Raw genomic sequence first — 16522 nt, 5'->3', positions numbered from 1 at the left:
AATAACCATTCGGGGTCAGACCTGGGTTCTGACTCTCCTGCCCTAATGGCTGGAAGAAAGTATAAGCAGCACTCCTCGCCTACACTTTCAAGTGAGTTCACCAGCTGAGGTTTGTTATTTCTGACAAAAATAGATTACTGTCTTCTAATATAGATTTAAATAGAGAAGAAGTAAATGAAGATCTTTAAATAAGGGGTTAAGTGAAACCATAAGGGCCAGGTTGATTTCACATTCCTGCCTATGATTCTAACCAACTTCACTACACACACTCTCTAAAGAATCCAAACCTGCAGGTTACTTCCTTGACATATTTGAACATTAGAACATTTATAAAATGGATTTTTAAAAACTTTAAGTCAATACAAAATACATTCTTGAGAAAAATTTTAATATTTTTATTACTGATTCTTTTTAGGCAATGAAAATATCACATAAAGACCAACTTGGCGGGGGGGGGGTCTGCTATACTTTGCACTCTGCTAGCACCACCTCTTTGAGCAGTTAAATATTAAAAAGAAAAGACGTAAAGTCCAAAGTCTTTCCAGAAACCATCTGCAGAATACTAAAAATGCAAATTAATAAAAAAGTTCTTATAAAAATAACTTTCAAGTCTTCAAAATCCTATTTCTCAAGTGTAAAGCTCAGAGTAATTGAATAGATATAGTTTAAGAGAAGGGGAAGTAACAGTAGTGGTGGCATGGATAATTCTGAGTATCACATGTAGACTTTATTGCTTGGTGACTGCCAGAACAATAAGACATTTAACAATTAAGTAATTATTTAGAGTTGCTTTCAGTCCCCCTCCCCAACATATTAATCACCATTAATCAAACATATTAACAAACTAGCTAAAGTACAGCATCATTCTTAGTCCCGTTACCAAAACAAAAACAAAACCCCCCAGCTCAAATCAGGGGGAGGAGAGAAACCAGGAGGAAATAATACAAACACAAATGTGACACCTGCCAAAAAATAAACTTTGAACAAAAACAGCACAGGAAACTAAATAATTACTATACCAGACAAAAAAGGAAAGGGTGTTTTTCTCCTCTATAGCCGCTTTTAGGAAATACAGTGTGCTCTCCTACTTACTGCCTAACCGGGTTGAACTAGAAGCAAGAGACAAAGCTTGGAACCCACTCCCAGTGTTTTGTACAACAAAAGGGAACAGTAGGGGAAGGAACAAGAAAGGGACGCAGGCTAGAGTACTCTGAAGCCATATGGCTAGAGCAAGGTGACCACCAATCAGAACCCGAATCAGGAACGTGGGAGTCAGTGAGTCACGATGCATTCACAACTGTTCCTCCCCTAGGGCCTGAAACAAAGCGAGGAGGGGAGATGGGATCAAAATACTCGCAAACTTTCATTAGTCCTTGAGAAGAGGAAAAAAAGAAGAAAGAGAGAGAGAGCTGCGCAGATTGGACACGGGTCAGATCATATGGGGTGGGTAATGCTTTCTTTGAAAGAAGGCGCTGGCATATTTCAGAGAACCGCTCAGAAATGCATTGCCCTGGCAGTCCTTGCTGTGTTCACCAGAAGACTAGAAGAATACCCAGAATATAGTTGTGCATGTCTATGAAATTTTTTTAAAAAATCAAGGGTCAGGGGAAGCACTGATGCCTTCTGTCAAATAAACTATTCACTGCATTTTGAAAACCAATGATCTAAAGTTAGGTGAGCTCTGCAGTGGAGGCACTCCTTAGGTGTACAGAGACCCTGCACACTCTTTTAAGGACCGACTAATAAAGGAGAGTTGCCCTGAGCAGTAGCTGGCTTTTCTAGGTTCCACAATCCAGTCTTCTTCTAATTCAGTCTTGCAGCTCTGGCAAATACAACAGTCACATTAACTCCAGCAGGACCCCGATCTGGGTCAGTACCAGTTCTGGGTGGCGGTGAGAGAATACAGCTATAATATCTCATAAATTTTAGCTTGTAGTATCAAGCAAAGTTCTTAAGAAGCCTCTCATCTCCACAGGAAGTGAAACTATATTCTTCTACCATTTCTTTGTCTTAAACAAAGAAATCATGACTTCTGCTGGTCACTGATGAAAGTTATACTGGCCTAAACAACTGGATATTTTCAATGTTGTTCACATATAAAGGAGACCTTTAAACATAGCTAATTATCTTGGAACCTTATCCTGAAGCTTTCAGAAAAGGCTAAGTCTCACAAACTGGCCATTCATCACTCACTAACAAGTTAATGAGAGCTAAAAAAGGGGGGATGATAAAGCAATTACACTCCAATAAAGTGTTAAAAAAATAAAATTAAAATTAAAAGGGGGGGTGGGGAACAAAAGAAATGAAAAAGGAAAAGCTGGAAAGAATGAAGGCAGGAGAGAAAAGTTAAAATTTATTACCTTCTCTCCTTAATATATTTTCTATAAACAACAGGCCAATGTGCCAGGCATCCAGAACGGCAAGTACCGCCCCCCTCAATTCATCTGTCAAGAACTGCTCCATAAACCCAGAATGTGATTCCAAGCCTCCAATTCCCTAGACATTCGCATCGCTAGGTTTCATCAGGGCTTGTTCAGGCAGAAGGGTTCACAGAGCCTCTGACACTTGAAGTCACAGTTTCTGAGACAGGTAGTCACCGTGATCAATATTGTGACATTCAGCGATACTATCAACGTGTTCACACGACAGCAAGACAGATTCCAAAGAAAAACACAGAAATTTATCAGTCCGATTCAACAGAAAATAGGGTTCATTTTTCTGCTGTGGAAGTCAATCATTCCAAGTGCCATGGCCTTGGTCAATACAGAAGGGAGATGGAGTGGTGGAAGAACAGCCCCTACCCCTCCAATTGAGCCACCAATTTATTTCCATCCAATCCTCACACAAATTTTAGAAAGCTTCTCTCAAAAGCAAATGCAGGCACAAGCCCTATCCTCCACAACTGGACGCTGGTGCTTCAAGGCTCTGTTTTTCCACACAGTCACTCTGCTTGCTTGTGTTCCACTCAGCATTACCTGTTCTTGAATCAATTATGAGAGGGCCACATCCACCCAGACATCTTCCTACACAGTATTGCCTTAAAATTTCATCCTTGTTTTCTCTATGATCAACCACACAATCAGAAAATATAACCTTCCCCCTCATACCAGAAACTGGTAGACTTGTAACTTGTCACAAATCCAGAAAGTCAAGAACAAACCTTACCCATCTTCATACCTAAAATGCAATGAAAAATCTTTCCAGGTCTTCAGACTCACCAATTGCCCAAATGAAACCGGGGATACTAAATTTTTTGTGTGCATAAAAACTAACATGGAGAAATTTACATTTGTTAATAAAATCAGAATTTACCCAAAGAGAGGAGAAAAAAAACCTTTCTACTGTCCAACTGAAAGTCAACCAACTGTATTTATAAGTAACACCAATATTCAACAACACTGAAGATGCAGGAAAGAGATTACACGAGTCTTCAGAATGCTGCCTCATAATTATCCTCTAAAGAATAGGGTATGTTACTGGCATAACATTAATGACAAAATTACAATCCAGAGTAAAAGGTATGTGCTGTTTAAAGGAAACAGAAAATTAAGTGAAGATTCCACCATTTTATGAACAAAGACACAGGAACAAGAAGCAATAAACTCAAAATAAGCTCCTTCTTGATGTAATATATTACTGAAATTCAATGAGAGGGTATGTACTGAAGTTATTAGAGGGAATGTTTAGGGGAGACACACAGGATAGAATTCTGACAGGGGAGTAGGAGGGAAAATATTGGTGGCAGCATCTATAAAAACATACTTAGGGGAATTTCCTGGCAGTCCAGTGGCTAGGACTCAGGGCTTTCATTGCCAGGGCCCGGGTTCAATCCCTGGGTCGGGCAACTAAGATCCCGAAAGCTGCGTGGCACGGCCGAAAAAAAAAAATATGTGTGTGTGTGTGTGTATACACACACACACACACACACACACACACACATATACATGCGTACTTAGATAAAAATAATTGTTTCATTCATTTTGTAAGGCACTAGAAGGTTTTCCCCCAAACTCTCCGATATTCAGTTTCAGGGTTAGAATTAGACAAATAGCTTCTAACCTTATAAGCCTTTTTTAAAAGGAATATATTCTTGAAAAACACTACCTGTTTGACAGAGCAGTATCTACAACCTCATCTTATACAGTGAACTGTGTATGTTGTCTACTAAAGAGGATTTGTTTGGTCATAGAGAGTTGGGAACATAGATATTTTATAGTTCTTCACAAGGTGTCATGGAATTTGAACAGTACAATTTAGATGAATTAAGGAACAGCAGCAGTTGGAATTATCAGGGTTCTTTTTTCAGTAAAGTTCAAAATTCTCTACATGGATGCTTAACAGATGGTGGAGAATGCATAAGTCATGATACTGATTAGACTTTGGCTTCTTTAATTAAAAAAATATTCTTTGGGGTTTACTCTTCCTTCAAAATACACACACACACACACACACACACACACACATACACACGCTGATATGTATATCAATAGGTTTTACATCCCATCTCCACAGGAGATTAGACCTCGTATTCATATCAATGGGATTTATATCCCATTTCCATTGGGGATTAGACCCTTTATTTGACAGCCTGATTGAAATGCAGTTTACTTTTTTCTAATTTAGCTCATTCACGCTCTAATAGGTAAACTCAACCCCACCTTCCCCCAACTCCTTATGCATGACTATAAAGGACTGCTAAGACTGCTACAGTCAAACTTTGTCTAAATCTAGGAACCCTTCTAAGAACCTGGGGACTGTCCTTAATTTGCATCAAACAAGAAAAAGTGTAGCTGTTTACTCAAGAGAGATGGGTCCCTGGAGAACTACAGTGCTTCAATATGTAACATACCCAGATGCTAGGACAAAATAGTACCAACATAGAGACAGACTAAAAAAGAGGACTGCACGATGGGAATTGTAATATATTTCTCTATAATAAAAGACGAACGAAGCCAAAATCAGAACCCAGTTTGCTTGCATTTAAGTTCTCTATGTTTCTTTGAAGTACTAAGCTATACCGTCCTGCTTGCTTCAGAAAGATGTTGAAGATCAAATGAATTAATGGTGGGGAGTGCTTAGGATATTGTTGAGGGCAATGTGAAAATCACAGATGATAACCCATGAAAAATACAATTTCTCTAGTGTGAATTTTCAGTTAAGAGCAGCAGCTAATTAAATGTGACTTTTCAATGTCAATTATCTTTCAATCATTTTATTTTTAACACCTAGTCAAACATTTTATGTTTGCTCAAACCTCGTTTTTTTTTTTAAACGAGAATCACCAAAAAAAGTACAATTAAGAAAGAATGCTACCTGTTGCCTTTTTATCTCAGAAATCAAGGTCATTAGGGAATATTTTCCTGTGTAGAAATCAAGGTACAGCCCAGATTTCTTATACCTTCATTAGTGGTTCAGGGCCATATTCTGAATGCATAAAATAGATGTCCAATTTAAATGTAACCTGACCCAGCAAAGACCCTAGATACAGTAATGAGAACAGCAGAAAAAAAACATAAGAACCATTTATAATCTGCGCAATTTAGCGTTTGCTAATATAAAAAAGTGTCTGAATCACTGTGTTTGTACCACAGTGAGACACGACACAAAGGCTATTAATTTGTAAATTAAACTCCAGTTCAGTAAAATGGATGGCCCTCTGTAACTATCTGTTACAAACCTGCACATACCAGCAGCTTGTCATTCATCATTCCATGGCTCTACCCCACAACTTAAAAAGCAGCATTGCCTTGTTAATGTCAGAGCTGTCCCATACACTATAGAAATTCTCTCACTGCTCTGCCCTGAAGCTGCTATGGTTTTCCTCACAAAAGAAATATGATTGGAAATGGCTGCACAGTACCAGTCCCTGACAAGTTGGATATGAAAATACAATTTAAGCACAATAATGATCCTAAAATGGGGGGAGGGAAAAGGAAGAAGAAAACCAAAAACCTGTATTATTTTACAAAATACTGCTCAGATACAACAGATTGTTTTGCTTACTCCAAGCCCTGGGTACAACTGGAGATCATGCAGAAAGCCCTCTTTTCACAGAAACACAAGACATAATCAGATTCTGGGAGAGGTAAATATAGTAGATTATCTAACCAAATTCTACGCAGAATACACGTACTAAGTCACGGATCAATCATTTCCAAAGGCAAGGATATATTTTAACAATCCTCAATTCTGCAGTTTTTGCTTAAAAGAGAGAAAAAAGACAAGAGTATTAGAATAATATACTGTGTCAGGCAGGATATATCAGGTAAAAAATATTTTTTGATAAAATGTAATGTTTACCTTACGTTTAAACAAAAGTAGGCCTTATAAATCACTAAACAATGATATTCTGAATAAGTATTTTAACAAAAGTACAACCTGAACAATACTCTTGATGCTTAAAAACATGTTTTTTATCATCTGCCATAATAGGATAAACACGTAGATTAAAAGGTTCCAAAGCTACTGAATGAGTATCTCTTAATTTCACAAAAAGTATTCAGCATTTCAGTAGTTTATCACCAAGTACTTGTTAAAATCGCTTAAAGAAAAAAAATGAACAGTGTTACATATTTACTTTCTGACAAGACCCCACATAAAACAACAGAGGAAGCAATTCCATCACCTACGTAGGCTGCCAAGATGAGGGATAGTCAACTTCAAGGGATTGGACCTTCCAAGACACGTGACAGAGGATGATTTGCACTACTTTGTATTTAGTCTGAGTTTTCTGCATCAGAAACAGAAGAAACCTGAACTCATCTTTCAGAATTTCAGAGCAGGTTTGATTTTTTTGTTTTAAACTGTCAGTACTAGAAATTTTATTAAAGAGAGAGACATTCAGCAATATAGGAAAAAAGCATGAACAAAGCATTTTGTTAAAAATTTTAAATCTTTATTAAATCTGAGGTGTGAAGAAAAACATTTTTCATAGGTTATGAAAATTACTAAATCCAATTCACAAATCTCTACACAAATATTTCAAGTCTTTACACACACACACCTACACACGCAAGCACATACTCTAACTTTCAGAAAAGATGGAATGGCCACAGTAAAAATGATTTGTTATTTTTATCTTCTTTTAACATATTTTTTAGTACTGAAGGTGTAGCTCACTCTTTACTATACTGTTCTCCAGTTTCCACATCCAACAAAATTACTGAGGTGCAGGGCCAAAAGAGAAGAGGACATTGTACTGAACATAAGATACGTCCCCCTTTTTTTTTTTTTTAAATAGACAATTTTTTTTATTGTAGCCTGCTTTTCATTTTTATTTTTTATTTTATTTTTTTATTTTTTCACTGAAGTATAGTTGATATACAATATATATAAGTGTACAATATAGTGATTCACAATTTGTAGAGGTTATATTCCATTTAAAGTTATTATAAAATATTTGCTATATTCCCCGTGTTGTACAATATATTCTTGTAGCTTTTTTTTTTTATTATTTTTTTAATTTATTTTTGGTTGTGTTGGGTCTTCGTTTCTGTGCGAGGGCTTTCTCTAGTTGTGGCGAGCGGGGGCCACTCTTCATCGCGGTGTGCGGGCCTCTCACCATCGCGGCCTCTCCTGTTGCGGAGCACAGGCTCCAGACGCGCAGGCTCAGTAGTTGTGGCTCACGGGCCCAGTTGCTCCGCGGCATGTGGAATCTTCCCAGACCAGGGCTTGAACCCGTGTCCCCTGCATTGGCAGGCGGATTCTCAACCACTGCACCACCAGGGAAGCCCTTGTAGCTTATTTTATACCTAAGAGTTTGTACCTCTTAATTCCCACTCCTATATTGCCCCTCCTCCTTCCCTCCTCCCACTGGTAACCACTAGTTTGTTCTCTGTATCTGTGATAGACTTAATTTTTTAAAGCAATTTTAAGTTCACAGTAAAACTAAGTGGAAAGGGACTTCCCTGGTGGCGCAGTGGTTAAGAATCCTCCTGCCAATGCAGGGGACACAGGTTCGAGCCCTGGTCTGGGAAGATCCCACATGCCACAGAGCAACTAAGCCCGTGCGCCACAGCTACTGAGCCTGCGCTCTAGAGCCCACAAGCCACAATGACTGAGCCCGTGAGCCACAACTACTGAGCCCACAAGCCATAACTACTGAGCCCACACGCCACAACTACTGAAGCCCACGCGCCCAGAGCCCGTGCTCCACAACAAGAGAAGCCACTGCAATGAGAAGCCCGTGAACTGCAGCAAAGAGTAGCCCCTGCTTGCTACAACTAGAGAAAGTCCATGCCCAGCAACAAAGACCCAACGCAAACAAAAATCAATCAATCAATCAATCAATTTATTTTAAAAAGACAATGATGATATAATCACTGCACACCTATTAAAACAGCTAAAAAAAAAAAACTGAGTGGAAAGTACAGAGAATTCCCACATAGCCCCTGCTCCCCCACCCACAGTCTCCCTATCAGCAGTCCATCAGAACGGAACATTTGCTAAAACTGATGAACCTACATTGGCACATCATTATCACCCCAAATCCATAGTTCACACTAGAGTTCACTCTTCTTTTAAAAACTGAAGGATAGTTTATTTACAATGTTGTGTTAGTCTCTGGTGTACAGCAAAGTGATTCGGATATACATATATATACATATTCTTTTTCATATCCTTTTCCATTATAGGTTATTACAAGATATTGAGTATAGTTTCCTGTGCTCTACAGTAGGACCTTGTTGTCATCTATTTTATATATAGTATTTGAATCTGCTAATCCCAAGCCCCTAATTAATCACCCCCTTTCCCCTTTGACAACCATAAGTTTGTTTTCTATGCCTGTGAGCCTGCTTCTGTTTTGTAAATAAATTCATTTGTATTTTTTTTTTTTAGATTCCACATATAAGTGATACCATATGATATTTGTCTTCGTCTGACTTACTTCACTTAGCATGATAATCTCTAGGTCCATCCACGTTGCTGCAAATCATATCATTTCATTCTTTTTTATGGCTGAGTAATATTCCATTTTATTTATTTATTTATTTATTTATTTATTTATTTATTTATTTATTTATTTATTTATACACCACATCTTTTTTATCCATTCATCTGTCAATGGACATTTAGGCTACTTCCACAACTTTTTGGTTATTGTAAATAGTGCTGCTATGAACACTGGGGTGCATTATCTTTTCAAATTAGAGTTTTCTCTGGATATATGCCCAGGACTGGGATTCCTGGATCATATCGTAGCTCTATTTTTAGTTTCTTATGGAACCTCCATACTGTTCTCAATAGTGGTTGCACCAATTTACATTTCTACTAACAGTGTAGGAGTGTTTAGGGTTCACTCTTAATGTTGTACATTCTATGGATTTTGACAAATGTACAATGACATGTATCCACCACTGCAGTATCACATGGAATAGTTTCATTGCCTAAAAATCCTCTGTGCTCTGTGTATTCATCTCTCCCTTGCCCAACCTCTGGCATCCACTGATCATTTAACTGTCTCTATAATTCTGCCTTTTCCAGAATGTCATATGTTGGCATCATATAGTGGCCTTTTCAAATTGGCTTCTTTCACTTAGAAATACATATTTGTTCTTCCATGTCTTTTCATGGCTTGATAGCTCATTCTTTTTACCCCTGTATAATATTCCATTGTCTGAATATACCACAGTAGTCTCGATTTTTAGATACAGTCTAATGCGGCAGCTGGTGAGTTCTACAATGATTACAATAAAAACAGCAGCAATAATATCAAATAGATATTACCTGCCAGGTAAGACACTAAGGATCTGAGCATCTAAGTGACTTGACCTAGGTCTCAAGTTATGGGCAGAGTCAGACTTAGAAGTTCTAGTTCCTGGTATCTAATTTCTCATCTCTCCCCTCCCCCCATTATTTTACTTGCTGGTAAGGACTTGAAGCTCTCACATCTATATACTGTATAATATGGCAAGCCACAAAAGCACCTAGTAAAAAACCTTTAAAAAAAATACCCCCTCCTCCACACCATTCTGCTTTTAGGAAAAATAAGTAGAGAGGCAGTATAGTGCAGCAAAAAAGAATACAAACGGTCAAGAAATCTGGGTTCTGGTCACATATCTGTCACTACACTAGCTTTGTGACCTTGAGTAAGTTATTTACCTGATCTTGGTCTCAGTTTCTCCACTCAGTCTTCAATATTCTCTTCTGTTAAAATTCTGTGAATCTCTAAATAACAAGAATACAATCTGTTGATCTTTACTTTCCACCTCTATAAGCACAGTACACAGAAAACTACTAACGCTCACAATGATGATCTTGACACACTACAAAGAAGCTAAATCATTAAAGAATAGTTTCATTCAGGGATTAAAACTTCACATGGGGCTTCCCTGGTGGCGCAGTGGTTGAGAACCTGCCTGCCAATGCAGGGGACACGGGTTCGAGCCCTGGCCTGGGAAGATCCCACATGCCGCAGCGCAGCTAGGCCCGTGAGCCACAGTTACTGAGCCTGCGCGTCTGGAGCCTGTGCTCCGCAACAAGAGAGGCCACGACAGTGAGAGGCCCGCACACCGCGATGAAGAGTGGCCCCGCTTGCCACAACTAGAGGAAGCCCTCGCACAGAAACGAAGACCCAACACAGCCATAAATAAATAAATTAAAAAAAAAAAAAAAACTTCACATGAACAGTGGTCAAGCAGGTAATGCATGTGAATGAAGCAGGCCAGCTATGAGACAATAGAGAGTGATGGGAACTAAAGTCAACTGGAGAGGGAATGACCTGTCTAAAGGCACTAATGTAAGAATTGCTTTTAACATTGTTAAAATATCTTTGTTACTTAGATTAAGCCCGTGGGTTACCAGTTTTCAACCTCTAGGCAGTAACTACATTCACTGAACTGTAGCTCCTAGAAGAGGCATCAGTCATCACTTAGGAATTTTTTCAACAATAAAAGGTGAGTCAAAAAAGAATTTCAGATAACCAGAAAATTCAAATGGCTTTCCTGTTAAGCAAAATCTTAGCATTGTTAAACAGCTGGGTTGTGACTTTAGTGGGAAGAAGCACAGACGTAAAAGCAAGTGATAAATGGGTATTAAGAAAAATATGGTAAGATAAAATATCTTAAGATATGAGAGACAACAATATACAAAATATAAAAGAATAAAAAATTTAGTAACATGTTCCATAATTGTGCCAATTTTATCCAAATAGCTTAAAGTACCTTACAGACAATTTAACCTCCTCCCATCATGTAACACCGATGCAAGAATGAGCTGGAATCAGTTTCTCTACCACCGAACCGTAGCTGTCCCTAGGGCTGAAGAAAGCAGCTGTTTAAACAGCCACACTGTAGAGGTCAGAAAAATGAAAAGTACCTTGTTGAAGCTGTCCAGGGAATTATAGTAAGCAAAACATAATCATCAGACTTGGAATCCAACCAGAACACTGGAAACAACTCCTACACTTAACTGGGTCTTGTTTCTGAGTACTGGGGATTTTTCAAAATCACTTAGTTTACATGATTAAGGAAAAGGAACTTATGTTATAAACATATGTATTCATTAATAATTTTTCAAGAATCTTACTTTCTGAGTGAATCCTAAATGAAAAATGATGATACCATTTTCACAAACATTTCCTTATAGTGTGATTTTTTTAGTTTAAACAATCATACAAAGTTTATATAGCACTTTATAGTTGTAAATTTTCACACCCTCTTATCAAATAAGATTCTCACGACTACATGGGGTGAATTAAGGCAACTGTCTTTGATTCAGACAGGGAAACGGAGGTGACTGACGACTAACCAAAAGTTATGCAGTTACCTAACAGTAAAAAGGGCACTAGAATATGGAATCCCTCTCCTCTGGAAAACTAGTCTGTTTTTCTTTTGCGCTTAGTCTAGTTTCACTTGCTCATAGGGTTCCTGCTATGTGCAGAGGGCTCGCACCCGGCACTCCTCACCAAAGCTCCCAGTGCGAAAAGCTGGAAAACCAGTCTGAATGAAGCTCTGTTCACTGAACAAAGAGCTGGAGCTCATTTGTCTGAGCCAATACTTCTGGGGCCAATAGGAGGTTGGATGATATCCAAGTGGACTGACTAAATGTAGAGTATACTGGTGTGGGGAGCTTGGCCAGGGGGAGAGATGTCTTTTGTTGGACATCCGTCTCTAGATATAGTTAACTGTCGGGAAACAAAGACAGGCTGTCAAAAGCCAAGGAAGAAGAATAACCTGTGCAACAAACTGAAGGGGCCAAGCAGGAGAGGAGCCTGAGGATGCGGTCAAGGTAGGAATTGGGACAGCCAGAGATGAAGCATGGATGGCTCGAGAGATGGGTCTGGAGCAAATTATACCACGAGTGACCATCCTAAGGCAAATTTCCTATAAGCTCTGAGCACCAGAAGGGCTGAGAATGTTCTTAAAGGGATTGGGCAGTGCTGGAAAACTTGCTCCAAAATGCCAGAGAGACTGTATTTCTATCATCAAAGATATTCTCTCTGACAGCTGAGGAGGGATACACGCTGGAGCCAACACAACAAGAACGATACGCTTCCTCATCTATGGAGTATGATGGACAATTTTAAGATTCTGTTGCTAACCTTCTACCTCAAGCCAAAAACTTCAAGTCTGGAACAATGACTTCAATTTAATAAATGTAATGGATGCTGGCAACATTTAGACTGGTAAAATAGTGGGTTCCAGTATTTAAGGGAGTAAATCACAGCAAACTTTACATACCAGCCACTAACATAGAGCTGGATTTAAAATTTTTATTCACTAACAGATTTATCCTACTGCCGTAAAAACTATACAGCTATTTTGCTTTTAAAATAGAGCACAGATGAGCAAAACCCATATGCAAAGGGGCTGGGGAAATAACATTATACACCACACAGAGAGGTTTTAAAATCAGCCTCCCTGCTTTCAGAGCCGCTGCTAGGAATCCTGGTTGCCCCTCCCTCACCGCCACGCCAGACCAGGGCTCAGTCAACAAGACCGCTGTGCGAGTGACACAGCCATCACTTCTGCTTAGTCTCCACAGGCCTGATGTATGTGATGCTGAATTTACTTATCTCAGTAGGCTGCACAGGCTCGCCAGGAATGGTTATATTTTAGACTTTGTACGAAAAGGATGTCAGGGGTTTTGTTGTTGTGGCATCATTCTGCAACACCTTATTTCAACTCTGTGCTGAGCTGGCAAAAGCACTCAATCAACCCGGCTCCATAATCCAGCTCCACTTACCCTTCAGATGTTCCAGTAGCAGGATGAATCCGCAATACTCACTGGCAACGTGACATACTAGTACACAGATTTGTCCACTCATCACACCCTTTGAATGTCTCCTTGGTCCTTCTCTGTCCTTGTACCTCCGAGCTGTCATTTTCCTTTCTAAATATTTCCTGTGATATTTTCATCCAAAGGAACTAAGGATCTAACTCCATCTCGAGCCCACCGAAATGTGTGTAAGAACAATCTGTGCAATATGGACATCCCGGGAGAAAAACCCATCAGACGGTATTTGGGCTTTCTACAGCCTACTCTGCTTAGATGCTGAGAATGAGAAGAGACGGTTGTTTCCATCCCCTTTAAAAGAACCCAGTTGATTTAAGGGTGGCTGTAAGGGCAAGCACGACAGACCTGCTTGGAGAAAGCAAGGGTATCTGTCGTCTGATGGATACAGTAGAATGGACCTACTCGTATGCAGGCTGTCAGCCTTGCCACTAATCAGAAGGGGGAAAGCATCTTTAGGAAAAGAAAATGGAACAAATTGAGTGGAAAAGAAGAAGTGACACAAAAGCACAATGTTTAACAAGCAGCTTTTCTTGATGGTTGAAGGTGCTCCTTTCCTGAGACTTCTTGTAATAGGAAGGAATCATTCCTACACAGGGGTGCATACCTATACTTCACAGGGTGTTTGTTTGTGTGACAGTTATACTGTCATAATTTTAGATGGTTAAACCTCTGCTCCAGGGTTTATAAAAGATCAGAGCACTTGTCACTCTTGGTACAGGTAGAGTGAGATAGAGTAGTTGAGCAGTTCATTTTTCTTTATAATTACACTCCATTAACCTTCCACATGAGAGCTTCCCTGTGCCTTCATACCAGCAGCACCAACTGGCTGCATTTGATAAGGCTCTACAGAGTCTGCAAGACCAGCACATGTAACAAAAGGAACACTTTAATACTGCAGACTTAAGCAGAAGCTGAATGCAGCTCTGCAGCTCCTCTACTTATTGGCACACATATTCAGCTCAATTATACATGTGTAGACAAAAACAAACCAAAACCGTAAAGTCTTGAAACCAGCAAACAGATGATGGGAGCTTATTCAAACCAAAAGTGATTCAAAATCTTCTGATAATCTTTACAATATTAAAACCCCAAACTTATTACTATTTTTCTAACCTTTGATAATGTGGCATCCTATAAGAAATGTACTCAATATACTAAAGCTTACAGGGTGACACAATCACTGGGTGATCTGTATTACAATTAGATCACTTTGGTGTCTGCAAGCTGCATGTTGTGAAGGTAATTTACTCAAGTATTTCTCCTTAGGTATCTCTCAGTAACTCATTAAAAAAATTGGTTAAGCACTAGCACTAAGTCCATCCTTATCCTCCTTGACAGTGCACGTATAACTGATTTCCCTTTTCCCTTTTTTGAGAGAGAGAGAGAAAAAGAGACCTATCCCATTAATAACGCATTCTCCTACAGTTTTTAATGCAGTGCCCTGAACGCTTCTTTCCATCCGTAGATTAGTGCTCCTACCCTGAGCAAAGACCAGGTGGTACATGCTTGAGCAGATAAAACGAAAGCCAGTTTGGGAAATAGGTGCTGGCACAATTCATCTTGAATAGGTTCCCAATTATTGGGGAAACAAAAAGCAGCCAAATTTATACCTCTGCTTTAACCAATGGCATCCACAGCCCTCACAGCATCTCAGAATAAGGTTTCCACCACTGTAGTTTCTGTTTTTGGATACATCCCTAACCACAGTGACCTAAGGAAGGTCGACAGGTACCTTGACAATGTTACTCACTACTAACTCGCTTTCTTTGGCAAATGTATGCACTGAGAGTGTTGGTCTATGGTAAGTGTAATCTGACCATCAGAAAATTTAAGTACAAGAATTCAGTGGTACAGGATTTTCTTCATCAAATGTTACATTTAAAACACTTTTCTAGAGATATAAACTACAGCAAAACCTTGTTTTTGAAAATTAATGAGATACTTAGTACTTCTGAAAGTATCTGGCAGAGAAATGATTGTTTGCATTTACATTTTGAAGATGGATGACTGGATGTGGGAATTCCACTACACTCCTTTTTTTTTTTAATGCTTTACATATGAAACTGAAGGATTTTTCCACTACTTTTTTTCTTTTGCTTGATACCATTACAAACTCACGTTACTTTATGTTTGTATGACACTTACCACCATGGTATCCTTTTTAAAAAATTCTCTTCTTAACCCAAATATCAGCTTTGTCTTGCAACTAAATAGTTCATAATTCTTTAAAACCCAGTATCAAAGACATAATTTTAAGATTTTCTTGCTGCATATTACATGCTGAAGCATTCAGTATAATAATGCTGAATGACCAAATGCCAAAAGATAAAGCCAGCCTGTGCCTATAGGAACCAGCTCCTGAAAATGTTGGGTTTCAATGTCCAGATCCAGTGACAGATTTCTCTTCTGCCTAATGATGCATATTTTTCACTTCCTAATGAGTAGAATTTCTTTCACTAAGTACTTATTTTTCAGTTTTAAGAGTGGTAGATGTTAAAATTCCATTCTCTATAACCATGTCAAGAATCAGGCAAAAGCCAATCTACCTGCTCCGGACCTGTGGCTCTGACTCATTGTTGGGCCATCTGTTCATGTGTGCTGCTTGTCTCACAGTGCAAATCAACCTGCTGCTGGGCAGACCTGCCTCATGCAGCAAACTCATTCTGCAATTTCAACCTCCCTCACCAGCAATCGGTCCTCTTGTCGGAATCTAAAACTACCACTTCAATCAACTAGAGTCAGACCTTACTCTACTGCTCTTGTACCAAAAAATGATACACCACAGGCCCATGTGCAAACAGGTCATCTCTGAACACTGAGCTCATGAGGAAGACGGCAACAGTTTTGCTCCTATCAAAACATTTTAGTACCATCAGCAGCAATCAGCCTGCTACCCAGAAATATACATGTACTACTGTGGACAGGCTAAAAAGATTACTGAATCCCAGAGGACAAGAGTACGAACTACAAATACAAACCATTCTGGTCTTCTTTGTTTTAAAGCTTGGCAACTTATCCAGAGATGGGTTTCCATCTGTGTGATTAGCACACAAATTTAAAGCAGCATTAGAAAAGGTTCTCAGAACATCCTTTGAATCATCCACAACTATCAATTTGCTTGCTGTTTTGCATGCACTTTGCTAATCATTCTTTCATCTTAGATTTAAAAGGATGTCAGGGCCATAATAGGTTGTATAAGGTTTGAAGACATTATTTATTGAATATATCTACAGAGTATGTATTAGATTTTGAGGTATAATATTAAAAAGTTAAATTCTTTAAGAAG

General features: G+C 38.9%; 1 protein-coding gene across 17 annotated transcripts in view; it reads right to left on the bottom strand.

Moving 5' to 3' along the window:
* Positions 1 to 16522, bottom strand: part of PHF21A (PHD finger protein 21A) — a 195409-nt gene that overhangs the window by 59390 nt on the left and 119497 nt on the right. Inside the window, exon 1 of one of the 17 annotated variants that reach the window (XM_082340180.1) lies at positions 10102 to 10941. The exons of the other annotated variants lie outside the window; for them this stretch is intronic. The gene's annotated coding sequence lies outside the window, so the exon portion shown is untranslated. Of the gene's footprint in view, positions 1 to 10101; positions 10942 to 16522 lie in introns of those variants that run through there. 17 annotated transcript variants of the gene reach the window in all.

This window comes from Balaenoptera borealis, assembly GCF_965194805.1.
Source record: "Balaenoptera borealis genome assembly, chromosome: 11".
Lineage (NCBI taxonomy): Eukaryota > Metazoa > Chordata > Mammalia > Artiodactyla > Balaenopteridae > Balaenoptera > Balaenoptera borealis.
This window is presented reverse-complemented; position numbering and strand designations above follow the sequence as displayed.